Consider the following 7,418-nt stretch of genomic DNA (forward strand, 5'->3'; position numbering starts at 1 on the left):
TTTTGTTTTTGTTTTTTTTTTACGTTGGCAGCACGTCTGGGAACTTCATTTCCGCAATCCTGCAACTGTAAAACACAAATTTTACAATTTAATATCTATATACAGTAGTTAGCAGTATTCCAGGTAATAATGAATACATATTTATTTACCACTAAAAAAACAAAATCTAACTTATGTGATATTTTGTACTAATCACCGGAATGAGCTTCTTCAGCAGTTAGCAATTCAAGTTAAACGAGGCCAAAGAAGCCATTTAGGTAAGTAAGTTGTGCATCCACCTGATAATAAACTTTTATTTTTTTTTATTTATTTTTTGCTTACAATATGGAGTTATGAAGCCAATTATTGATTTTAGGGGCCTTGTGTTTTAGGGACGTCTTGAAGTGGAGAATTGGGTCTTCTGTCGCCATCTTGTGTTTGACGAGGTCAAGGTGAGTGACTTTTTTTTTTTTTTTTTAAATATATATATAATTTATTTATTTTTTTTCGCGATATTTCACTCCAATTTGATGTTTTGTAACACCGCCTGATTGTGTTGCACATTTAAAAAAAAAAAAAAAAAATGCCATCCTGTTTTAATCAACTTATCCGAATGGATTGTAAGACAGGAAAAAGAAGGTGAGTTGTGAAATTTCATTCACAATGAAGGGAGAAAAAAAAAATTGGGCTAACTTGCAAAATATTTTTTATTTTATTTTGTCTATTAGCTTTGTCGTGGATTTTTGGATTTATTTAACCTTTTCTAAAGTGAAATGTTGATAGGACTAGCACTATTTTGAAATCGTGTTTATATTAAATAAAAGGGGTATGAGTGTTTTTATTAACCTACCAAAATAATGCGTGTCTCTCTAGTATCTTTTAGCCTATGTCTCTTTTCCATGTTACTATTTTTAATACACTGTACAGTGTAAATAAAATTCATTCGTCATTCTTTTTGGTCTGTTAAATATATTTTTTAACTTCAAAAAAATATTACAGGTCAATTCGACCTTCACAAAACAAACAGGAGTCTTACAAGCTTTATTTTACGACAGCACCATCTGCTGGAGGTGAAGAGACCTACCTCATGCAGAATTTTGTTTGGCGCCGAGTAGAACCATTAACTCTTGCTAAAGTAACATCAAAATGTATTTGAACGCAGCATGACAAGCAGTTGAGTGTATTTGCATACTGTGATTCCCTTTCGTCTGATCATTAATCACGACATTCTCTTTTGTGAAATAAAGCATCGAAAGGAGGCTTAATGAAAATGAAGTTGTTTATGATGCGCTTGATCACCAAAGGTGGCTTTCCTCGCTGAAGATGAGCGATGGGAGCCTCCGGGACCGCCGCCAAGCGTTCAAGCAAGGTGTGCACAGGTACTCTGTCATCATGTGAAAACGTTATGTTATTGACTTTAAATAACTCGCACTTATGGACGAGTGTTCTGCTGTATTTACGGCGTAGCTGGGGGGACCTCGATTCGAAATGATGCTAGTTTCCTTGGTGCAACAGAAATGTTTGTGGTTAAATAATAGACCAGTTTAATCATCAAGAAATGAACTTTTTTTTTTCACATGTTCGACATTTTTCAATGTTTTTTTTTTCAGAGGAAGGGCAGTAGAGAAATCTACAACTCACAGAACGTAATACTTAATGATTAGCTTACAGTAAACAAACAAAAAAAAAAAGCCATCTTAGATGTCAAAGAATCAAAAATAATTAAGTGTCCCAAAGACGTATTTATACGTTTTTTTTGTTTTTTTTTTGTTTTGTTTTTAATGCTAGAGCATACAGAAGGCTTTGATGCAGCCTCTCAACTGCAAAGAACGGTTGCAGAAATGGTAGTTATTACATAAACGGCCAGCAGGTGGCAGCAGAGCCTCTTCTAATTCTAATTGCTGCAAAACGGAAACAGATAGAAACATACTTTTTTTTTTTTTCCTGATGAAAGAAGAGACTTTAATCTTTCTTTTGATAGGTTCCATGCTTTTATAGCAATAGAACACAATATTCTGTGGGCCTTGCAAAATCAGTCAAAATCCAGTAAAACAGCCGGGAGCGAACCGGGATTGCGAAATGTGAAAATGGCGGCGAGTTGAATGAGTTAAATAGAGATTAAAAATGACATATTTGTCTGGTCTCGTCGTTCACGTCTGGTGTGTTTATATTGCTGCTGACAAAGTACAAGTGAATCTTCTTTGACCCTCTCAGAGCGATGAAGCAACCTAGCGAGTGCGTTGGTCACATTAATTCATTTCGGGTCCCGCCGATATGAGCTGTGATTGCCGGTTGTCAGAGGCGCGATGGCGGCCGCGCCGGCGCGCGCGAAGCAATTGGACGAGCGCGCCGCCTTCCCATTATCTTGTCCGTTGCATTGCAATTATCACTGGTGCTCTTTCTGCGCCACCTCTCCCGTCTCTCCCCCGCCATTGTAATCGTGATTGACTGGCGCGGCGGCCAAAACAGCGGCGTTTTCAAAAGGCGTCCTGCCATTTTGATCCTCTTCGCCGCCTCCGCCGCCATCGTCCCCTCTCGCGTCTTCGGCTCCAACGGGGTTTTTCGATGCCACCCTCGGCGTCGTCCTCGTTCTTTGTAATGACAGCTCACGCTTGAATGGATGCCGCATTCTTAATTTCGATCGTATACAGGATGTCAAACAATTAAGTTGTTTAATCGAGTGTGCCGCGCGATGCACTTTTTAGCTTGTTCAATTTCACCTGTCGCTCGGAGGGGATCTCGAATTGCTGTGATGCATTTTTGTTTTTTTTGTCGTCAAATATAGCTCATAGTGATACCTGACTTAGGAGTGCGCCAACTTACCTGCTTAGTGAAGTGGAAAAAAACAAAAAACAAAAAAAACAAGAGTGCAATTAATGCCCTTGCGTGTGGGCAAGGAGAGCCACAGTTAGCATTTATTGAACAGGATAAACAGTCAAACACACAAATACAGAAGCTGGCATGGAGCTGACAAATCACGTCCTGATACTTAACTCATTTGCTCCCAATAACGTATAAATACGTTTTTTTAATGTTCTAAGTGTCCCAAAGACGTATTTATACGTGTTTTTTTTTCTTCTTATGCTAGAGCATACATAAGGCTTTGATGCAGGCTCTCAACTGCAAAGAACGGTTGCAGAAATGGTAGTTATTACACAAACGGCCAGCAGGTGGCAGCAGAACAAAGGAGATCAACCAGGGCCATGTTGAAAAAAAGCTCAATTACTTACAATTTTAAATAATTTGTGAAAACTGATGAAACTTAGCTCTCTTCTAATGCTAATTGCTGCAAAACGAAAACGGATAGAAACATACTTTTTTTTCCTGATGAAAGAAGAGACTTTAATCTTTCTTTTGATAGGTTTCATGCTTTTATAGCAATAGAACACAATATTCTGTGGGCCTTGCAAAATGAGTCAAAATCCAGTAAAACAGCCGGGAGCGAACGGGATTGCGAAATGTGAAAATGGCGGCGAGTGGACGAGTTAAATGCAGACTTATCAGCTGACTAGTGCCCAGCCCCTTAAGTCTCTTGCTAGGCCACGCCCCTTAAAGGTACACATGCAACACACAAATGCTATCTTACAGTAATACACTTGTATACAGTGCTGTTTTTCTTGTTTGTTTTTGTTTTTTTGGGTGCAGAAATAAACAAATGACATTCCAATGGGGAAAAATTAATATTGGTGTGAAATTAATTATGAGCGTGGTCACCGGACAAATTAAACGCTTAAATCAGGGTAACGTGTCGAGGATGGAATGTAATGAGAGGCAATGTTCTGCGGTTGCCATGGCAACACAGGATCACCCGCTGTTGGGGTCTATAATAAATGGTGGTCGTGCTACGACTGGCCACGTTGCTTCAAATGCACTTTTTCGCACCTTTTGTCGTCAGAATGGTGGCTTAAAATGACCCCCCCTTCTCTGCTTCTCAATTCTGTTTCTGATTAAATGACATTTGCGATTAATAGGACTCCGCTTAGCCACTTTTTCTCAACATTTGCACCTTGGATCTTTTTCGGGTTTTTTTTCTTTCTGTGGTTTGGAATGCAGTGCTGCCCCCGTGACAGCTTTTGAGTGATACACCTTGTCACATAGGGAAGTTCATCAGTGGCCACTGAGAGCGCCCATCGATTGGGCTGCCCTGAGCCCTGCCAGATAATGGATTGGATTAATCCCTCGCTGGATAGGACTTTGTGCTTTATACACACGCGCACATGGATGGTGTGTGCATAGAAAAAAATAAATAAATTGCCCATTACCCAAAGGGGGGGGGGGGGAAAATACTTTTTTTTTTTTTTTTTTTTTTGCCCGTTACCCAAAGGGCAAAAAAAAGCTTCTTTTTTTTTTTTTTTTTGCCCGTTACCCAAAGGGGGAAAAAACAAAAATTATTATTATTTTTTTTTTTTGCCCGTTACCCAAAGGGCAAAAAAAAGCTTCTTTTTATTTATTTTATTTTTTTTTTTGCCCATTACCCAAAGGGGGAAAAAAAAAAAATATATATATATATATATATATTTTTTTTTTTCCCCCGTTACCCAAAGGGCAAAAAAAAGCTTCTTTTTTTTTTTTTTTTTTTTTTTTTTGCCCGTTACCCAAAGGGGGAAAAAAAAAATATATATATATATATATATTTTTTTTCCCCCGTTACCCAAAGGGCAAAAAAAAGCTTCTTTTTTTTTTTTTTTTTTTTTTTTTTTTGCCCGTTACCCAAAGGGGGAAAAAAAAAATATATATATATATATATTTTTTTTTTCCCCCGTTACCCAAAGGGCAAAAAAAAGCTTCTTTTTTTTTTTTTTTTTTTTTGCCCGTTACCCAAAGGGCATGTAAGTATCAGTAAACAGAGGCAGTGATGCATCGCTGACACTACATTGATTGATTTTCGTCAGGCATCAACCTGTGCTTACTTGAAGCGTTCTGAGACCGCGACGTGGAAGAGTCGCAGGCACCCCGAGTTTTCTCCCCTGTTTAAAAACAAACCCCCCAAAAAAATAAGATACAAATGGATCTAAAGCTGATCATTCTCAGCGAATCGTTGGGAGCATCGTTTGGGCATTTATGACGACAAGGGTAAACAGATTGAACGATGCAACGCGGTCTATGAAGGCGGCGTGCCGCTCGCTTCGCCCCATTTTTTTTTTTTTTTTAAAAAGAGGCAATGCATCAGCGACGTGTCCAAGCGCAGCTGAAGAGCCAACTCATCAGACTCATTTTGTTGCCAGCGGGGTTTACCTCAAATAGTTCTAATCTATGGACTGTAATGTGATTCGCCAAGCACTTAGTGGCAATTCATCTTCCCCTGTGCCTGCCAGGCAGTGTTGTGTGTGTGTGTGTGCGTGCGTGCGTGTGTACATGCGTGTTTGTTCATTGTTACAAATAACAAAAAGCAAACTTTATTGATGAGCATCGTGAATAGAAGATTGTGCACATTTGTGTGTTTACTGCTAGTTAAAATAAAGTTGCATTGTTTAATTACAAACCAAATTAACTCATTTGCTCCCAATAACGTGTAAATACCTTTTTTTTAATGTTAAGTGTCCCAAAGACGTATTTACACGTTTTTGTTTTTCAAATGCGAGAGCATAGAGAAGGCTTTGATGCAGCCTCTCAACGGCAAAGAACGGTTGCAGAAATGGTAGTTATTACACAAACGGCCAGCAGGTGGCAGCAGAGCAAAGGAGATCAACCAGGGCCATCTAGAAAAAAAGCTCAATTACTTACAATTTTGAATAGATTTGCGAAAACTGATAAAACTTAGCTCTTTTCTAATGCTAATTGCTGCAAAACGGAAACAGATAGAAACATACTTTTTTCCCTGATGAAAGAAGAGATTTTAATCTTTCTTTTGATAGGTTACATGCTTTTAACACAATATTCTGTGGGCCTTGCAAAATCAGTCAAAATCCAGTAAAGCAGCCGGGAACGAACGGGATTGCGAAATGTGAAAATGGCGGCGAGTGAATGAGTTTCAAGTGGAGCTTTTTTTGGGCAAGTGTTAAAACATCACAGACATTTCGATGGGTCAAATGTTGGCCCATACCAGCTTATTGTGGTAGATATTTTTAACTGAAACTTAAACGAAATATTCTAGGTGCAGGTAACAGACAAAAACCGGACCCAAAACTCAATTTCTTCCCAATCCATCATGCAATTATCAAAATTGCTTCCGTTGTACTTGAAGTTGACGCGGCCCTTCCAACCAGACTTGTCATTTGTGACAGACTTGTCATGTTGCTACTGAAGCCGATGAGCTGATCTGCACCTCTCTTCAGGGCAAGTTCGTCACGCTTGCTTGTTTTTGAGTCGTCAAACTGAAAACAGAAGTGCAAGTCGGCCATCTTCTTTTTGGGCACGAGTTTTTCCCGTCTTTTCGTGTTAACGATAGACGCGCCTTCTGTGTTTCACAAGTGCAGGTGTTTCCAATTTGGACTCCCTAATACCCTTTTGGCCCATGTATGATGATTTTTTAGCTGGCAGATGGCGGCATAGTCGCAGTCGTCATAGCCGGTCAGAACCTCTGCAGCCTTTACTAATGAGTCGCCGTGGCCGAGCATCTGTCTTGCTCGTCGAATGTCACTCGCCATGCGGAGGACACCGCGCGCCGTCTGGCTTGAGTGTGAATGTTGTCGTTTATCCTTCTATGTGTAAACCTTTTGTGGATTCTTGCTCTTCCTTTTCTGTGGTTCTATTGAGAAAACAAAATGAGCAATCTCCACAGGCATCCTCTGTTCCCACAAATGGCGGCGCACGGCCCGCTAATGCCGGCTATCAAGAGCTCTTCGGGGGCCATTTTCCCTCGATGGAAATCGGGACGGCAAAGACGAGCCTCGGCGCATAAAAGCTAATGAAGCACCCGCGTCCTCTCAGTCGCTAGTGCACTTGGCTCGGAGGGAAAGGACGTTCGCCATGCGCCCACTTCCCCGAGTGCGTAATCGCGGTGCTTGATTACGAGCGGCCATTAGAAGCTGACGTTGGTTCCACAAGTACACTGTGAGGAATTACGGCCCGCCTGATTGAATTCAACATGTTTGCCCCTGCTCGACAAAAGTGCTCGCCAAAGGGCAAGGAAGCACAGAAAGACCTCGTTTTTGTTTGGTATATCACATTGAGCGAGTGTAAAGGCTTTGTTTACTTTCTATACATCTACATGACAAGCGCCATGATGCTTGCTCACTTATCACAACACAATCTCATAAAAACAATTTACATTCAGGGACGCTGAGTGCTACGTTGGGTCTATGTTGTCATTTCAACGCGTAGCGACAAAACAAAATTAACTGACGTCAACGCAAATGAATCAGGCGTAATACGCATTTCACCGCTAGAGGGTGCTAAAAGTTAACATAAATCACTGAAACATAAACGGAATAAAACTATAGCATCACAGTTGTCACCTTCTTATTAAGCTTTTTAGTTATGATTTTTGTAGCCAATTC

Source organism: Festucalex cinctus, chromosome 16, assembly GCF_051991245.1.
Source record: "Festucalex cinctus isolate MCC-2025b chromosome 16, RoL_Fcin_1.0, whole genome shotgun sequence".
Lineage (NCBI taxonomy): Eukaryota > Metazoa > Chordata > Actinopteri > Syngnathiformes > Syngnathidae > Festucalex > Festucalex cinctus.